This window comes from Epinephelus lanceolatus, chromosome 16 (genome assembly GCF_041903045.1).
Source record: "Epinephelus lanceolatus isolate andai-2023 chromosome 16, ASM4190304v1, whole genome shotgun sequence".
NCBI lineage: Eukaryota > Metazoa > Chordata > Actinopteri > Perciformes > Serranidae > Epinephelus > Epinephelus lanceolatus.
The window spans coordinates 8,268,130-8,288,891 of record NC_135749.1 but is presented as its reverse complement, the minus strand read 5'-3'; positions in this window follow the sequence as shown (position 1 = coordinate 8,288,891).

The window sequence follows — 20,762 nt, the reverse complement described above, 5'->3', positions numbered from 1 at the left end:
TCGATATATAACATATTGTGATGAAACTGGTGATTTACAGCCCTAATGTTTGGTTTCGTCTCTAGTGACTATTTATTCTCAAATTGCCACACGTGTATTCAAATAGTGTATAAATGGACAAAATTGTGGACAAAATACGGGTGTAGTCCTTTAAATTGTCTTTAAATTAGCACTGGTCTATTGGTGGCATTACTCATGACAATCTTCTATCACAATATATATCATCATGACGGTATATATCACGGTAAATGTTCTTGAATTTAATTAGGAAATGGTTTAAAACAACCACACCGAACTTCATCACAATTGATTATTTTCAATGCAGAAGGCACCCTTTGGCATCTATATTAGATGTTCAGACTCTTAACTAATTCCAATGTAAACCCATCCACGACAATATTTGATGCTCAGAGCAACTGATGTAGTATAAAGAGCAAGAAAGTCCATGTAGGGCAGGGGATGGATTGGTCAAACAAATGCAGACTTTCACCCAGGACACTACTGTTCATGTCTGGTGTGAAACCAAAAGTCAGTCCTCACTCACTAGTGACAAGACTCATCAATGTCATGTTGGGTATTTATTTTAGCCCTAATATTGTGTTTTTTCTAAACCTAACCAAGTAGTTTTGTTGCCTAAACCTAACTGTGACCGTTTGATCACTTTAACCACGTGTTACAACAAGTTTAACCCAGATCATATCTCTACGTCACATACGTATGTTAAAGGGTGTGAATACTTTAACTTGAAACAACTGAACCACACTTTATCCACCAAAGGAATTTTCTATGCAGTCCTATAAGAAGAGTGGTGGCCCTGAGAGCTCAACGGCCCTGAAGATTAGAAACATGCGCAAATTAAGATATCTTCAACAGTTTGACATCACTGCTGACTTTAACCAGCTCTGATGCCCTGTCGAAACTGCGTCATCAAATTTGTGAGATGACTTTATAATGACCTGGGTCAATATCAATGATTTCTTCTAGGGATGTTTATATGAACATATAATAGCATGCTAAATGGGCCTCTATCCTCTGGGCCCAACAGCAGGAGGAACAATAATAGAGCAGAGTAGGGGGCCATCTATAATGCAATCACAAACAACACAGAGCTTCATTTTCTAGACAACCCCGAGGGACATGACTACACTGGATACACATTCTCTCATTAAGCTTTCTCACTAGCATAACCTCAATATCATCTGCCTCAGCTGAGCAGCTTCCTTCCTTTGGGTTGGTGTTGAATGTTTTCTTGCACATTTATAATTATTACTTCCTGGGATCATGTCACTGATCCTCCTAGGAAACAGGCATCTCTCGCCATGACACAAATTTGATTTTAAACCCAGAGACCATGGACCATTAATCAGCATTTTTATTGCCATTCTTTCATAAAGAGTATTTAATCGTATTTCTATACTAAAATGTTCTAAACTTAAGATGAAATAACTTCTTCAATTCATGTATGGGTGTATCTTACTGCTGATTATTGTGCATTGGCAGGGGACGAAACTTCACCAAATGCAGTCACATAGGTGGTTTTAGCTATGGGAGCAATGTTCTAGGTGGTTTCGTTGTTGTTATCCTCTGCACTTGGTGCTCAGCCTGTTTAATGACCATTTACCAGCTTACACTCTTGTTTGGGGGATGTTTTTCTGAAGCAGCACTGTTGATGCTTTGAAGACAACATAAGGGTCAGCACATTGCAACCTTGAAAAATGTGTGCACTTGACACGGACTGCAGTAAGAACGACATTAGCGCTTCATATAAGAATGCAGCCTTCTGGTTATCTAGCATTGCATTGCACTGCACTACCAGCCAAAACACACTGAACTAGAATATAAATGCAACACTGTTAGCACATTTTTCATGATTTAGAGACAGTAGCCATTTATGCACATGAAACAAATTTGTTAAAATCTGTTAGTGAGCACTTCTCCTTTTCCAAGATAACCCATCCCCCAGACAGGTGTGACACATCAAGATGCTGATTAAACAGTATCATTACTACACAGGTGTGCCATGGACTGGTCACAATAGAAGGCAGTTGCTGCTGCCTGTGAACTGAATGTTCATTTCACCACTATAAGCCATCTCCAATGTGGTTTCTGAGAATCTGACAGTACATCCATCCAGCCTCTGAGGCGCAGACCACGTGTAACTACACCAGCCCACTGTCTTCACCTGCAAGAAAGTCTGAGACCAGGCACTCAGCTGATGGAACAATTGGTTTGCAGAACTTTAGAATTATTGCTCGGACTGTCAAAAACTGTCAGACAGGTTTGAAAGAGGTGTGAAAGAAGCCATCTACGTCAAACTGGAATGACCATGGTTAAACAGAGGAGGTGGCCTACGACACCACTTATCGCCCACCTACAATGCAGTCTTGGGATCCCTCCCCAGACAACTTCACACCCATTCACAACTGGTCCCATCTTACCCTAAGGACACACATGATGGCCAGGTGGGTCACGACTCGAGATTTTCTGCGAATGTTGGGCCGTTTTGCCGGCAAGCTGCGAGTGTTTAGACACACAGAGTCGGATTGGCGAGTTGATCCGAGGTGTCCAATTTTCTGCCTCGTAGGGTAGACACATTGGCGAAACCCTTTTAGTTTAAACAGACTGAGGCGGCCTTCCGCAACAGGAGGGGCTGTTGAAGACTTGTGGGAGGAGCTGTTGATGACGCTGCACGTGCGAGCCACTGGCGGTGGATAAACAGGAAACAGCTGATAGCAGGAATTAGCGAGCAGCTAGTAGCAAGAGGGGAAACACAAACCTGACAGACACTGTAAAGATGAGCAACTGGGGAGACAAGGAATTGCACGCCCTCCTTGTCCTCACAAACTAAGAGGCCATTAACCATCAGATAACAGGGACGGTGAAGAACGGGCCGACTTATGAGAGAATCGCCGAAGGACTGACTAGCTGCAGCTTCCCTACCACGTCACTGTTTACGTCACACGCTGAGCTACACGTTTTGTTACTTGCTCACGCCCCCATTGCCCCAAAAAAGGCGCATTCTGTATAAACAAAAGTAGGTCAGTGGCATTTTGCTGCACTCCCCGATTTTGTTTTTATACTGCTAATGCTAAAAAAAGACTGATTGGGCTTTCCTGCTAATTTGCACAATTCCTATCTAAAAAGGGCAAATGAGTTCACATGTGACCCCAGCGACCCTGTAAGGGTTCACACCCACACAGAGTTTAAAGCCTGCGGCTCGGCACCAGTCCTTTAGAACTGAAGAAGCTTCTTGGATGAGAGGCAAAATGTCTTCAAGAAACGCAAGCAAGTCCAGTTGCCTACGATATAGACTGTCAGAAACTGTCTCAGAGAACTGCGGTTTGTCGCTGTAACCTACTTTAGTGGGCAACTGCTCATTTTCGATGGCGTACGGCTCTTTGGAGAAGTGTTGTTTTCACAGATAAAGCCCAGTTTACACTGTACTGGGCAAATAGCAGATGGAGTATATGGTGTCCTGTGGGCAAGCAGTTTGCTAATGTCAGTGTTGTAAAGCGCCCCATGGTCACAGTGGGGTTGTGGTATGGGCTAGGATGAGCTATGGACAACAAACACAGGTACAATTATCGGTTCTCATATCTTTACAGCAGTAACCACATAGATAAATACTAAGGGGCCCATTTGACTCTCTCCCAGACAACATGGCCCAAAACATTGAGACTTTCTGATCACTATTGATCATAATAGTCTTGCTGACCTCTTTGCAAGATGCCAGCCTAGTCCCTCTTGTAATTGTTAGTTTTTATAGTTAGCTGGTGGTGGCTGGACTTGTTAGTTAGTCCCTCTATGGTGTTAGTAGGCCTTTGTTGTGAATCTGGCAGTCTCTCAAAAACTGTTGCAAAGCTCCTCTGAGGCTCCTCAGCTTCTCTTCAACAAACAGTTGAAAGCCACTCTGCCAGATTAAAGGAGAGTCTGTTGCTTTCCCACTGATTACAGCATCTCCACCCTCAAATCAGAGTCTTTAACTTACCCTTCACACACCTGACACCCACTCCTATCTCAGCCTAAATGCCCATCTAAACACATGATAGGAGTCAAAGGCGCCACAAATGTAGTCTGAAAGCAAGTACTACAGCCCCGGATGACAATTTGAGTTTTATTGTGAAATGATTGCAGTGGCATAAGGCGATGCTTCTCAAACTTTATGGCTTGTGAACTCTTTAAATGAAGCAATGCTTTCTCGCAGTCCCCCATCGAGGCATGCATAATGGTGAAGTTCAATCAAAGGAGGGTTTCCCTTTATAGATTGTTTCATTCAGTTAATTATCAGGGGAAGGCCTAGAGGCAGAAAACTATTAAGTTTTTCCACACAGTGATGATAATATATTTCTATTGAAAATGCATGTCTTTTCCTCTGCTATAGATGATCTAGCAGCTCCTCTTAAAACAGTCCTCCAGCTTCTTAGGAGGACCTAATGCCTTGGCTAAGAACCCTAACCCCACAGCACAGCAGCTTTTTCACTATCACTGGCCTACCTTCTTAATGATATCACAATTTTTGTCATTTGTGATGTAGACAACACTTCAAATGTTCTAGGTTCAAATGCTAAACACCACCACAAAGGTACAGAATTTGCCCTGTGTATATATCATATTGTTAATGGTTACATCATATCTTAAAGGGTAACTTAATGACAATGACTGCCATGTGCATACAGCGTGAGAGAAGAGGGAGAGACGCTGTGCTGCTGTGTCGCTGATTAAGTTCCCTCTGCAGGGAGGGTAACTCGCTAAAAGAGTCTGAGAAGTCCGGAGCTGTTAATAAAACATTCAGGACGCCACAGTTTATTCCACACTGCTGAAGCTGCTCCTCTTTTTGGAACCACAGCAGTCTAATAACTTCACTTTCAGCCATGCTTGTTGTTGCCGTGGGTAACAGCATGACGTCATATGCCAACAGGTCAAACTTCCACGAGTATGATGATGTGAATTGTTTCTTTTCAATTTTTCATATTAAAAATATACCCGTATTATCGTGAACAAGGCCATATGGCCTAATGCTGACTTTATATAGGCTGAAATGAGTCTGGTGGTTTTGTCTATGGTGATTTCAGGGCTGTTTCTGGTCAAACAAAGGGATTTGACTCTTACACAAAAAGCTCTGTATCTCTGTAGGATCCTCTCCATAATGTTGTTAGACACTTGGAATAACAACCTCTGCCTGTCAGAGGCAAAACCAAGAACTCTTAGTGGATGTAAAGTGACGGTGCCAAATGTCCTGGGTGGTTACAGTGCAGCCTGTTTCACAGCTGCCCAACACTCAATACTGGACTGATTCACAGATTGTTGCTCTCATTAGTCACTTAGACACAAAACCTGGAAAAATAGGGTCCAAGTAGAAAATACTGAAGTTACCCTTTAAGCAGTGTTTCAAAAAGAAGCGTGTGACACGGAGTATGAATGAGCTCGGATCTGCTACGTAAACAGAGGGAATACCAAGTTATCAAAATACCACACAGTTGCGCAAAGGCAATTTGAAGGCTGGGAAAATACATAACGGTGTTCACACTGCTTGAGCTGGTTGTTGTGCTGCAAAAAAACAGAGCCAGTCATGTTTTTCCTCTCATGTACCCTATAACTACATTTTGATAGGCCTACTTGACATACTGGATGCATTATTGGGTTTGTACTGTTTATTTACATGTATGAAGTACCAACTAAGTTTTTATTTCATGCTAACTTTGGTTGAGATGTTTATTACCCTGAGTGGGTTTGATGGTTATGTTTAATGATGTTTATTTCATAAACGCCTGCTTTGGAGTCAGTGTGCACTGCAGTCATCACTCTTTTCATCTGTGATTTCACTAACATGTGATGTGCATATAAATACAGTTCTTCCATCTGTGGTGTCAAAATTACTCAGGAACAGTGTCCATTATTATCTGGTTACTGCAGGATCACCCCATTGTCTATGGCAGATCATCAATGCCTGTGCATGACAGGTTTATTGATGCCACTCACGCTGCACACTTTGAAAATATTGCCTCACGTCAGAGCATTATATTCAGGCCAGAGCAGTTTTTTTAATCATATCTGCAAGGCATATCACAGAAAATGATGCCTGCATGCAAGCAATCAGTGCAACTTAATTCGTTAGCCCAGTGGACAAGATTATTTTGTGCATTGTTTATAAGCACTGCTGTAACGGATTTTCACAAATCACAAATTGATTGGAAAAACATGCACTAGATAAATGGGTAAAAAAGTTTTTAGACTAATAGCGTGCAGAAAATGAGATTTTAAATTGCCTGCATACGAGCTCCATAGATTCATGTGGGACAAATGCTTCAAGTACCACTAAGTGATTTAAAGTTGATTGGAACTGTCCCTGCTGTGATAAATGATGCTAGTAATGAATTGATCTTCGTCCTGGGATCAAACTGCATGCAACGCTGGGTGTAGACAACAGTTGGGCGTCCCACTGTAATCCCATACTGCCTGTGCATCCATCTGATAAAGTGTAAAGTGATTGGTTGCCCCGTGCAGTCTTGTTCCATCAATCATGGCTGGGTCAAGTGAGGCACCAGAGGGTAAACCTGAGAGAGTCTCCAGGGGTGTTAATGTGAAACAGGCGAGGCTGTGATGGAACCTGGGCATACTAAACACAGCGAGAACCTCCTTTACCCCTCTGAGCTACTGTCACTGCATGTGCACCATGGACTGTCTTTATGTGACCTCACAGCCTGAGCTAACAACTGGGTTTGTTTGTGCTGTGTTTTTTTCCCCCTTTCTCAAATCTGCCGCTGGCCATTTTTTCAAACTCTGACCAGAATGGGAATAAATTGAAAGTCGCCTGAGTCACCGGGGATCATGCTGAAAAATGAAAGTTCTTAGTTCACTTCAGCCATGACAAATGTAGAGATTGTTGCTCCGTGACCTGAGTTTGTCACATCAACTTGACCCTCTTTATGTTTGTGTACACACAGTGACCCATTCTGTTGTGGTCAGATGTGATCTGGGGTCAGCAGCCTTCTCAGTACCTTCTTATTCAACCTTTCACCTTACCTCAGTCACCCAGTGGAGCATGGGGAATACAGCTTTGAAGGCCTAAAACTTTAACTTTAAACTGAATCTCAGAAACTGAAGCTGACAATTTCCTAAATATGCACTTGTTTTGTTAGATATCAGTATGTGATACCTACCGAAATGACCCAGTACCAAGTAGTACTGAAATACCTCCTGTCAAATGATCCTGCATTTGATCCTACTTACACCAGGGGGCTGATCCTAGACCATCCTTACTCCCCACCGAAACAGCGAACTTTCTGTTGCTGCCATCTCCAGAGCCGCTACCCTCCAGATAAGCTGTCAATTTAATGTCTTAAAGTCAGTCTTAAATGGTACCACCAATCTTGCAGTGACACTAGGCCTGATCGATATCGGTATTCTCAGGCTGCCTGGCGATACAAGATATATATCTTGGAACTTTGTGATCAAAATAAAATGCAAAGACAGGGATTTTATTCCCCTGTTTGAAAATACACAGCTGCACAACATGTACATGAAAAATGATATAAAATAAATATCAGGGCTGTACATTAACATTTTGCAAACAGCACTGGAGTTACAGAGGTTTAAAGGTTTGCAGCACAGGACACAAAACTATAACAGGAGTATAAAAGTATCAAGTAGGCCGAAATCTATTGTAGTCTGAAACAATTAAAAATCTTTGTGGCGGAGATAAAAATTTGTTTTCCATCTGTTGGCCTTTCAAATGAATCCAGAGCTGGAAAATGATTTAAATATTTTTTATTTATTTAGACTATTAATCTTATTTATGCACAGAGCATCAACAGAGAGGCCGAGGGAGGGAAGGAGCGAGAGACACTTTGTCCTCGCTATATACGTCTTGTTTATGAAATGTCTGTGTTGTTGCATTTTGTAAACCCATCTGTCGCCTGCATCCAGGCGCTGTCTCAGTGTCACACATTAGACTACAACTACCAAGATGAACGGCAGTGCGCTACGATCCACCTCATACACAAACTCGCAGCACTGCACCACATATGTGGCACTGCGGTAATTTCATTCATCTCACAGACTGATTTAACGTAGCACGTGCAACATACAGACCGATTTCGCATTGTAGACTAATTAACAGACAGATTAAACAGAAGAGCAGCTCTGTGTCTCTCTGAGTGTTGATGGAGAACAGTGAATGAGTGTCACGCAACATGACCCTATATCGATATAAACAGTGTTTTCTTAATGTATATCTTGCCTGAAAATGTATCAATACAGTATATCGTACATAGTCATTATATCGCCTGGCCATAACTGACAAAGAAACAGTTCGGCTCAGTTGTTGAACCCATTAATCACCGTTGGGTAACATTAGCCCTGTGATGCTAACAGTTAGCCCTGTTAAATGTGTTTGTGCAGCCGGACAGACTATCACAACTTTCCCCGGCGCGGAGCTCACTCTCCCGCAGCAGCAGTTACAACCCGTTAGTCTGCGGCGTGGTGAAGTCGAGTGTGATAAATTTGATAAAACATTCTAAAGTATGGCTGTAATACACGCTGCTACATTCCCATTACAAGTATAGTCCCTTAAAGGGTGCTGGTATCAAAATGTTTTAAAAGACACCCAGCCCTAACTTGTTTGCATCTCACAACCTTACCTTACTGATGATTTTTATTGTTTGTATTTTGTTATATTCACAAATATCTCACCCAGTATTACAACGGCTGCACCACAGTGTCCCTCTGTCTCATCTTTTCCATTTGCCACATTATTAGACTGAGTTTAACACACATTAAAGTAAACCATTACATACATACACGTAATTATGCATGCTGCGATGATGATGGCTATTTACTGATGCACCCACATGCTTTTGAGTCAACTTCTTTATCAGATAAATAGTGGAGCACCTTGGCAGTGCAGTGGTTACAGCGCATGCCTTATAATCACAACATCCAAAGTCCAGTTTCGCCCTTGGGACCTTTGTTGCATGTCATACTCCCCCCCTCCCCCTCCACCACTTCTACACTGTAAAATAAAAGGCATAAAGGCAAAAAAAAAAAAAAGTGTATTTCAAGTGTGTGGTCTGACTTCCATTTCTAGGAATTATTTTGCTAACAACCTTGGAGCAGATGGTACAGATGCTGGAGTGCAAATAACTGGAGATTATTTTTGTATTGCAGCATTAAACATAATCAGAATTTACATTTCATTATGCATTCGAGAAATGCATAATGGAGGAAGCCCGCAAAGGCAATTACTATCACTGCTGGTGTTCCTTGTACTTAAAGCTAGAGTAGGTAACTTTTACAGCAAAGGCTTTTTTTTATAGCTGTCACTACATCGTGACAGCAGTATATGAGGCAGATAATGCTCCACTGCCCCCTAACAGTGCTCCTTATGGCATTTGCAAGGATCGCAAGATCACAAGAAAGTGCTCCAGCCAGTAGACGGTGCCTGGTTTCAGCTCGACTGTTTTCAACATGGGTGCTGGGTCACAGACTTTCTCATTTTACAGCTAAACAGTACACTAAAACATGTTTCTGAAAACAGTTGAGGGGAAAATAGCAATGCAGTAACAAAATCTTGATTCATAGTTGATCAGCGCTGCCTAGTTGACAGTCTAACCACAGACAGAACTGACAGGTGCTCTCTGAAAACGACCTGTGATTGGTCAAAGTCTCCTGTTACACACCCACTGAAAATTTCCCCTCAATGCTGCCGTTCTTCTCAGCTAAACAGAGAGTTTTACATTCTTTTAGCTCATTGTTTGGTTTCAGGGAACCCAGATTTATCATTTTGTTACCATTTCGCCTTTCCAAGTCCCATATGTAGAAATAGGGGGATGTATTGGCAGAAATGGTGTACAATATTCATATTCTTAACTTTGTTTACACTGCTTAGAGTTACCCAGAAACTAAGGATGCATTCACACTGGCGCTATTTGGTCCACTTTAAACGGACCAAGTGTTGCAAGTGAGGGTTGAAAGTGAACCCTGGTACGGTTCGCTTACAGTGGGAAATGCGAATGGACTATCCAGCGAACCAAAGAGAAGAAGTGACAAAGAGCACAGTGTATCTTGGTGTTTGGTGTTTTTGTGGTGACCAAGCTGGCTGAAGGGGATGGATTTCCATTTTCGGTCCTGGCCAATCGATGAGCCGGGTTTTCTTCTTCCTCTTACTTTTTCTCTTCCTGGTCAGTGGTTGTTCCCGGGCAGCCGTTGACACTGTGTGACATTGTCCAGGCGGTTTGCTCCACTTTAAAAAGTGCAGTGTGAAAGTGAACCGAACCATATGAAGATGTGAAATTTTTCGGTATCCTGGTGTGAATGTGCCCTATGAACTGTTGTGTTTTTGTTACACCAGAATTAGGCGTTTACACCTACGTAGGGCAGAGCAGTTTCTCTGCCACAGAGTCTGCCATGTTGTCTCTACAGTGGCCTGCAACAGACAAACGTTTAGATGCCGCTAAATCCTACACACTTGACCCTTAATTAATCTCATTTTCAGCCACATCAAGCAGTTTGGATGTGGCTGATCTGTTTTGGATAAAAAAAAGCTCTGATAAACCCTCTGCATGCTGTCTGCCTTGCACCAACCACTGGACAGATCATGTTAAAGAGTCAGATATTATTATTTTTGTATGTACCACAGTGTTCATCAGGTGGCCAGAAACACAACTCTAAATGAATGATAAGGTTGCTGTGTGTCTGCTGCACCTGTTTGTGAACACCTCCCCCACTATTGGATTGCTTATAGTGTGATGCACTGCACACTGTGCCTGTGGCCAAAGTAAATAATAATGCAGCTTTCAATGACATGCACGGTTACCAGTGGTAACAGCAAGTGTTTTTTTAATAATACAGACCTCCATCAAAATCTGACACATGTATCGACCACTGGGGCCGCCAACTATGCCTTCAACTGCCACTCATTCAGAAAGAACAGAGAAAGAGCAACCGCTGTATCGGTTCATGGCTGGGCCAGACAAACTGCAGGCTGACAGGATTCATCATGTCACATTGTTTTATTAAAGAAGACAGTCAACAGTTACTATGCCTACTCTTCCAAATGCCTGACGCTGGCTTTTGTTATACATGACGTCCAGTGCATGCATGCATAGCGTCCTGCGAATCCCTTGTGTGTGTGTGTGTGTGTGTGTGTGTGTGTGTGTGTGAATGAGTGAGTAAGAGGTGCGCATGTATTAATGTGAGTGCTACTAACAACATGAATGAAGCTAAGGCAAATTGACTACAGCCTTTTATTTTCCGTGTGTTGCTATTTTCTCTCAAAACTTGGCTAATACACATGATACATCGCCAGCTCACGTTAGCTACCGCATTGATTTCTGTTATTAATCAGTCATTATGAAGTCATAATACACATACGACGTTAATGTTATCTTGTTGTGTCAGATCCGCTCAGCGAACTCGATGCATACTGTTATGGCACATAATTAGGAGGCCTAGGTGTACGGTTAGGGGTGGAGTTAGGAAGCAGGGAGAGGCTGATGTTCCACTTGGGGTATTGGGTAACTCCCCTTCCTAGGAGCTCACACACCTTCAATTCTGGAATTTACATTGTAGAATCCGTTGGCGGCCCTGTGTGAAAGACGACTATGGGGGGGGGGCTTTGAGTTTGAACGATGCTGCGCTTTAGCCAATCACAACTGAGGGGGCGGGGCCAAGACGGCAGGTGTCCCCAGGAAATGTGTACCTACAGAAACAGCAAGCTCTGCGTCCATGGCGGCTGCTCCACCCGAAAGGCCGTCTGGTCAATGTGAAATTTTTTTTATTTTTTTTTCCAGCGGATGTCTTAGTTACAACATGATTGGGCTAACTGGCGTAGTTTCATGTTGTATCCGACAACGGGAGACTTTTAAGAGATGACATCCTGATGTTAGCTTTGCTGCTAGTGTTAGCTGTCCCTGTCAGCTGCAGCCACTGATGCTCTCTAGACATCATGATTTCCCAAAACTGAATAAATACCACACATAGCAACACAAAACTGCTTTGCTAGCTGCTATCATGTTGTAATTAAGATATCCGCTGGAAAAAATATTTCTTTCACGGACCGTATATTGAGTTACTGAGTTGCTACAGACACCGCTAACGGCTAACAGCTAACGGTTAGCCCAGCAAATCTACGATAACCATGTTATTAATTACAAAACGTGCACACAGAAATAGTAACATTTGTTCAATCATTGTGTTTATAGACTTTACAAACATCAGATTAGTCTAAACGGTGATATAGTGACGTGAAAAATGTGATATAACTGCCGGTTTTCTACCTGGAAGTATTTGTAAACAACAAGGCGATTCCCTGGGGGCACTGCCGGAAGTTAAGGGGTTGAGCGATCCCCGAGGCCCCTGCACTTCCGTTAGTCGAAAAACTACGTGCAGTGCCTCCAGAGGTAAAGGAAGAAAAAAAAAAATCCTTTTTTTTTCTCCTCTTTTTTTTTTTTAACCCATTTACCCCCTAGACAGCTTAGAGATCTACACACATTAGGTAAGTGAGGCATACGTTCAAGTCCAACTGCACACCGCAGGGAAATAACGAAGCTTAGTTAAAGGTTACAGTTACCAGCGTTAGGAGTGTCAGGTAACGAGTCAGGCATAACGTTAGGTGTCTTGTAACACACACACTGAATATTTTCTACTGTTGAAGCATTGAGGACGTGCTATTGTGGTATGCTAACTCTGTTTTGCAATACACACTGTTTTCTTTGTGTTTTAACTTGTAATGATCCCACACCCTTGACACCCTTGACGCGTTGTGCAACAGAAACAACCATCCATGCAAAACACAGCGCACTGTATTACTGTACTGGGTTTAACAGTGGAGAACTTGATGGCTGCTTCACTTCTGCAATGATGCCGTCCCAAAATCATTGGTAGCTACCATATGAGCAAAGTGCAAAGCAGCAGCCATGAGGTAGTCAGTGGGATACACACCAGATTGGCTATGACAACAAACCACAGAGAAGCTTTACTACAACGCACAGAGATGTAGCATGTCCTCACTGTCTGCTCAGGATGCCATCACTCCCCTACATATTTAATTATCAAATAGTGGCTTGCTGCTATATTAATGCTGTGAATGACAATGAACCTTTCAAAGTTATTATTTTAAACTCATTAATTTGTAGGTTAGACTAAGGAGTGAGATCTGGAATGTTTTATTTGGACTAAAAAATGATCTTAAGCACAAGGCGAGGATGATGAATACTAACTGAGTTCACCCACCTTTCCATTCATCACATCATGACTGGTTGCCTGCTCAGAAACATTTTCCTGAGCTCCCCTTCACATCCCTCTCATTACCTGGTTTAGTGCAAGTCATACAGGGAAAACCTCTGCACCTTGCAAATGCTTATTTGAATGCAAAGCTGAATGCTAAAAATGTACTCCAGCACTCAGTGCCTGAAATAATTACTCTGTGCCAGATCTCTTTTCTTCTGTGAATGACTTAATCATTTCTGAGTTTCACAGATTTTCCTTTTTATTCACATGCTCGGTTAAAAAGGCAATGATTCATATTTTCTGAGAACATAAGGAAGCATATAGCATTCTATCTGCCCATAAAATCTGATATTCTTTGCCCTTAAAACGGCACTTGAGCCACACTTTTTGGACACTTTTCGAGGCATATCACTTGATAGCTGAATAGCTACCATCAACTTTTAATTAAAGAGACGAGGGAAACTATGATGTATATTTTAGACCTAATTAGCGTGCCGACTCAGGGGAGTGAATTGATTAGATGAGTAAAGACTCCCCATGGATGCTGCAGATGAGCACACATACAAATGCATACACACACACTTGCATTCTGAGGGCGTTTGCACTTGGACTCCCAGCCTTGCAGCACTCAAAGCGATGTTTCACTTTGGTGTGACATTTTCATTTTCCACAGTGCAGCGCTAGCTTTGTATTCACCTCCAATATTTCAGGCTTTTTCCAGCTCTCTTTATCAATGATTGGAGTCGAGCACAATTACCTATTGAAAGAAGACAGAAAACATACATGATGATGTTACTGTTATTGATGGTACTGCAGTGCTATCAGTAACAATAACATCAAAGAGCTGTTACTGCCGTAGCTTTCAGAGTTGCTATCAGTAAAGTAGTCAAGCGCTGAATGAAAGAGCATGAGAGGCATGTTTGCCATTTGCCAAAGTCTTAGTAATCCAAACTGAATGACAGACAATGCACAGTTAAAATGCTGTAGTCATAGCTGGAATGAGAATCCCGAGGTTGTGTGCAAAGTCATGAAACCCCAGAAATTGTAAACAACATAAGTAGGGCAGCAACACTGCTGTCCATATCAGGTGAGCAAAGACAGTCAGCATTAGAGAACATTTTCTTCTACATTCAGAGAGACAGTGACATAAGGCAAACACTTTCAGTCTCTTCAGGTAATCATTCTAACTCTCCTTAATGTTCTTCTGTCTTACTGTGCCACACACTCCAGTATATTATTTCAGTCATTAAATTTAACCTGCACAAACCTCTGTGAATCTCTCTTCCTGAGTAGTGCTCTCACTGTCGAAATCTGAGAGAGCCTGTGGTGTTAGCTGCTTACACCGCCTCTTGGAATAACACCTCACACAGGATTCTCCACACCTCATGCCTGCAGGGACGGATCATTTTACCCTCATCTTTAAAGCTGGTCATCAATCCAGATTGTTTTGGTGTGAGTTGCTGAGTATTGGAGATATTAGACGTAGAGATGTCTGCCTTCTGTCCAGTATGATGGACCTCGATGGCACTCGACACGTGGTGCTCAGAGTGCAAAAAACATTTGAAAAGCTCATCAGCAATGTCTCTTTCCAGAAAGCATGACCCGGTTACTCACAATAATCCACAAAACTTGTTGTGAACAGTTTCATGTGGGAACTATTTTTGGGAAGAGAAAGATCTGCAGCCTGACTCCAAAATGCAAATGCTAGAGTCATGCACTCTTCAAATAATTCTGTGAGGCAGCATGTCTAAGGTGATCATTTTGGGACAATTCATACATGTGTAACTAAGATAAAATATTTACATTTTTTGCTTATTCTCATAATACTGAGCAGCACATCTCCATAGTTAATGTGCCCATTAGTAATGCAAGTGGCTCTCATATTCCAGGTGGCACAGAAGACAGAGCTGACACAAAATCAGCAGTAAGAGGATTAATGCGTAAAACATTAAATTGCATTAAATTATCATTATCTTAATTAAATATATTTACAATCCAACACCCAGGATTCGACCCTTGGCAGGTTACCCACTGGGTGCCCGGGGCTCAATACCCAAAATGTGCTCTTGCAAACAGAATAAATGTGAAGTTATACTTTTGGGTATAACCCCACTATTTCATATTTTTAGGTATGGGGAGAAATACATAAACTGAAGTGGTGGGGCGTTAGTGGCTTATTGGATAGAGCAGGCGTCCCATGTACAAGGCTGTTGCTGCAGCGGCCCGTGTTCGACTCCAGCCTGTGGCCCTTTGCTTCATGTCATTACCATTTTTCTGCTTTTGGCGCTACCTGTTCGACCTCGCTCATAAACACATTATAATGGGACTCACTGTCTGTGAATGTAGCTTGTCGTTACAATTCCAGTGCAATAGGTGGTGGTATGCATCGTAAAGACGCACTTAACGCACCTGGTCCGCCAGAAGAAGAAGAAGACGAAGAAGAAGCAGACGTAGTAGCAGAACCAATCCAGAGACCTCTCGGTACAAATAGGTGGGCAAACAAGTCCAAAAGTGGTCCGAACAACTCTAACTCATCGTGTTATATTAGCCTGTGTCTGTATTAACATAGCTGGAAGCTCAACATGTGCAGAGACATTAACTCACGCTGTTAGTAGTGTTAACTGCAGTGCAAGTCCCGTAGCAGCTCGCCTCCGTTAATCAATTACAGCGGCTGCACCAGCAACGGGAGCGGCGCGACAACCCTCTATTTTATGCGGCTCTTCTATTTTTGACGCGCTATGCTCCCCTACGTGACCCTCCAGCAGATAAAAACTACATGAAATAGTGTGCTAAACGAGCACAATGTGTTTTTAAATGAATAAACCATTGTTTGACCAACAGAGACCAACACACAACAAAACCAGTTGTTTAGCAAGTCATCGCTGCATTTCAAGCAGCTTTTTAGCCAAGAAACGAGGCTTTTTTTTTTTTTTTTTTTTTTACAACCCATTGCTGCATCTCCCCTGGGGGTAGTGCTTCTAAAAAGGTGAGACATTACCATGTTTTAGTGCTGTGATGTGCCACCAAAGTCAGGTCTTTTTTTCCCTGACCATAACCAGGTGGTTTTTGTGCCTAAATCTCACCACACATTAACCACAGCATTCTTGAAATGTAAAGAACTTTCAAGTGTCAATGTATCCACAACATAACAACAAATGCACAAACAAATGGTATGGTATTCATGGTTTGCAGAAACATACTGATTGGTGTATAAATTGCATATATCATTATACAGCAGTGTTATTTTGCAGGTTCACACTTTCTAATATCTTTTAGCAAAGTTTTTAATTCAAGCTAGCTTTCAACCATCTATAATGTACCAGCTGTATGCATTTCAAGAAAGTGGGCTTCCATCTATAAACACTATTTTTACTGAGCTCATGGCTCTGATGAAACAGTGCCCTGTGCTCCTCAGCTGGTCGCCATAAACCTGTAATGAGTTGTAAAAGAACTTTCCAGCATCATCGCCAGTCTATGGATCAAGCCAGGCCCCGTCATCAGGGCAAACTTTAATGCTGGTGAGTTCTCATCTCTTAATTATCAGGCCGGCTTTCATTTCCCAGGCATATCATTTAATTTAGCTGCCCTTTAATGCACAACTCTGTCTTTTATAATTGTCTTGCTTTTGCATCGCTAGTGGGCTCAAGTGTTTTGCTCTAACTCAGCAGCATAATTTTGTGGGAATGTGACTGCAGTGTTCATTCTTGGATGCATTCCTTACCGTCTTAGAGCCCCAGAGACTCAGTGTAGTCAAATACCAGTGTTATAAAGTCAAACATATGTCTTCTATGTCTGTTTTATGCAATGGATTTAGAGTTGTGTATTTTCAGGAAATTGCTCATAAAGCCTGAATGCTCCTTTTCATGTAAGACATTCTTACAGATCCCTTATTTTAGTCCTGCTTTGAAAGTAGTGGTGCAGGAATGACACGAGAGCACCTGCTCTCATCTGCTCATCTCCTGCTGAACAGTGACAGGGTGCTTTTGGTTGCTGTGTGCAAAATAAAAATCTCATTCTTTCCCAGAGGAGTGTTATGTTGGCTGGAGATGGCTCAATGCTGTATGTGAGTCTGACTTCAACTCTTCAACTCCACCAGACCTACCACTGTGCCCATCAATACAAATGTATGCTGTATGGCTAACACTTGTAGTAACCCACACAGCTTTATTTGAAATTCTTGTCAAGATCTCAAAGTTTCCAAAGAAGCTCAATAAGTTAGACTGACTCTCAGGAATCTGGGGCAAAAACCAGGCAAGATCTTGAACAAGTAGCCTCTATTCTGAATATACGGTGTACTGTATGTGATATAGTCATTACTCTCTCATATAAGCCTGATATCTTAATTATCTTAAAAACAATCAATAGAATAACTAAAGCAATTCTGCCTTACCGCACAGTGCAAAATTTAGTAAGCCAAATGTCGTTAACAGAAAAACCTGACTATCCAAGTTCTAGTTGCTCAAAGGCTGGGGACTTTAACAGTGGCAACACAGTGAAAGGAAAGGGAAGAGCTAGCATAGAAAGACTTTCACAGTAGTAGCAATCTGATGAATTAGACCACAAAGTGGTACTGAAATCCTTGAGCTGAATGTTAGAACATCAATGTCAAGTGACAATGTAATGTAATCACATTATTATATGTCTAGTTTTTTCTTTCTTTACACTGTAGAGGAGTGGAGTGTGTGATCAAATATATGGTATATATGCCATAAAACACTGGAGATAGCCACTGTGGTGTCACCCATTGGTTTGTGGACTCCCATTCTGAAGACTCGAGTCTGGCATGTCAGCTATTGCCGTCTTAGATTTTTGGAGCCAGAAATGACCATAATTGGAAGAGAGAGCGAGGTCAATCCTGATGCTAGCATGCTAGCTTGGTTAGCATAGTGCGTTCACCGCTATGGTTAACTGTGATAATGCTAATGTTAATTTTTGCCGGACAGATGCAACCATTAAACAAAGCGTAATGTTACTTACCAATAAAACTGAACATCCAATTTCTTACATTGTCTTTTAAAACAGTCAAATGCTAAACGAGACTTTTTAGGCAACCAAAATGCTCTCATTAACTGAGAACACACTGAAACAGCGACAGCTACAGCTAACCCTATAATGTGTGAATCTGGGTTACGTTACCTAACAAACATTGTCAAAGGACTGCACCTATCTCACTCAAAACTGTTTTTGAATGGGCTGTAAACATGCTTATTTCTGCTGTAAAGTTAGACATTTTAACATGGGGGGTCTATGGGGATTGACTCTATTTTGGTGTCTGCCTGAAGTGGACGTTCCAGCAACTGCAGTACCAAGAGGTTGCCGCTTGGTATCTGCTCTTATAGAACTGATACAATGATAATATTTTGTAGTATCACACACAATAAACTCCCTCCTATTTGACTCTGTTGTAAACTCTTTTGATCAGATAGTCACTGCACTACACAAGAATTTGAGAATCGAATTGTGGAAGTATTTTGGGTTCTTCACATTCGTACAGGCCAAAATGACCAATGAAGAAAAGTTTGTTCATTTTTGCAAAAAGCAGCTGCCTTACTCTAAAGCCACAACAATTCATGGGATGTTTAACACATAACTGGAGCCATGACATACAATTCCAAGTCCCACCACAATCTCAAGATACAAAGTGCAGAAGATATATACTGAAGGGTAGGACACTGTCGCTGACCACTGAGTTGATGGTTAGGGTGGTTTCTATATTGGCTGTATTCACATTAACTCTAATTAATTACATGTTAACTTTTTTAAAAAGCTACAGCCCCAATGTTGTGGTATGTTTTCTTCTTAGAATAAGAACTTAATTCATCATGACAGAACAGACTGACTGCTTTTTCTCTTCTACTCTAGAGTCCAAAATCAAGTTTATTTAAATATGATGAATGAAATTTCCTTCTAACTTTCTGGATTATACGGCCAAAATTAATTACAGGGCTCAACAATAACGATTGCCCGGGGCAAGTAAAACTCAAGGTCAGGCATGTAAACTAACAACTCACTTGCCCGATCGGGCAAGTTGCTAAAAATAGTAAAAGTTAATGACTAATTGATAAAATAAATGTATTTTAAAACGTGCTCTTTTGCTCTGATGCAGCGGTCTCTCTGTCTGAAGTCACAGGCACACACTTTGTAACAATGTCCTGCCCACAGCCCCCATTGATATTATTTTGCACGACGGACGCTTCATATAATAACAGAACAATATACTATTTATGGTCTCAGTCAAAAAAGTTCAGAGTGCTCAGAAGGTTCATCTAATCATGTGACGAAGGTGCTCTTTGGTGGGAATGTTGATATCAAAAAAGGGAAATCCAAGGCACTCTTCTTTAAATGTATAGAAAGCCTTTATTTAAAAAATGGCTGTTTCATATAGAAAAGGTTAAAAACATGATGAAAGTGGGTTACAGCCCACGCGTTTCGGCACAAAAGCCTTCTTCAAGGTGTAACCCTCAGCACACTAATGCTCCTTACATAGGATGATTAGGAACACCTGAGTAGGTAGGAGGAGCTCCTTACATAGGATGATTGGAATCACCTGGGTAGGTAGGGGGACAATAGAAACATCAGAAGTAACAGATCATGACCAATAGATGGCTCCGCCAATTGTTAAACAATTAAATACAGAGAAAAAGAAAGAAAAAACACTGTATCTGTAATGATAGAAAAAAGTTACAAAAAAGGACTGAAATCAATGTCTTCATTTAGACCTGGATAGATAGTGGCTTTCATTTGGTAAATATAAAAAGTCTGTCTCTGCAAAAGTAATTTGAGTCTGACACCACCTCTAATGTTTTTTTGAATACTTTCTAGGCCTTCAACAATGAGTGAGCCAGGATTGCTGTCATGTGCTTCATAAAAGTGCTTAGCCATTGGGTAATCAAAGTTTGCTTTTCTAATAGCATACTTATGCTCAGAGACTCTGTCTTTTAAACGTCGCTTAGTGCGGCCTATATAAAAACAACCACAGGTACAGGACAATCGATAGACCACAAACATAGTATTACAGTTAATGAATGACTTGATGTCATAAACCTTGTTAGTGTTAAAGTCACTGAATTGTTTGCATTCTTTGATATTGGCACAATGTTTGCACAAGCCACATTTGTAAGTACCCTTCACAGGTCGATGAAGCCAAGTTTTTTTATCTGAAGCAGAGAGATGGCTAGGCACCAGCCTGTCACGTAAAGTGGGGGCCCTTTTAAAACTGATTTGAGGTGGAACAGGAAAAACCTCTCTGAGCAGAGGGTCACTCTTGATTAAACTCCAATTAGAATGCACAATCTTTTTTACAGAGTTTGCAAAAGAACTATATTGTGTGACAAAGTAAATTTGCTCTGGTTTTGAAAATTTTTGTTTATTTGTCATCAAGAGCTCAGACCTAGGTATAGATTGGGCTTTTTTGTAAGCACTCTGAACAATCTTAGCCTCGTAGCCTCTATTTGCAAATCTGTTTGACATAATTTTTGCCTGATTTTCAAATTCGGAGTCAGTGTCACAAATACGTCGCAGACGTTGAAATTGTC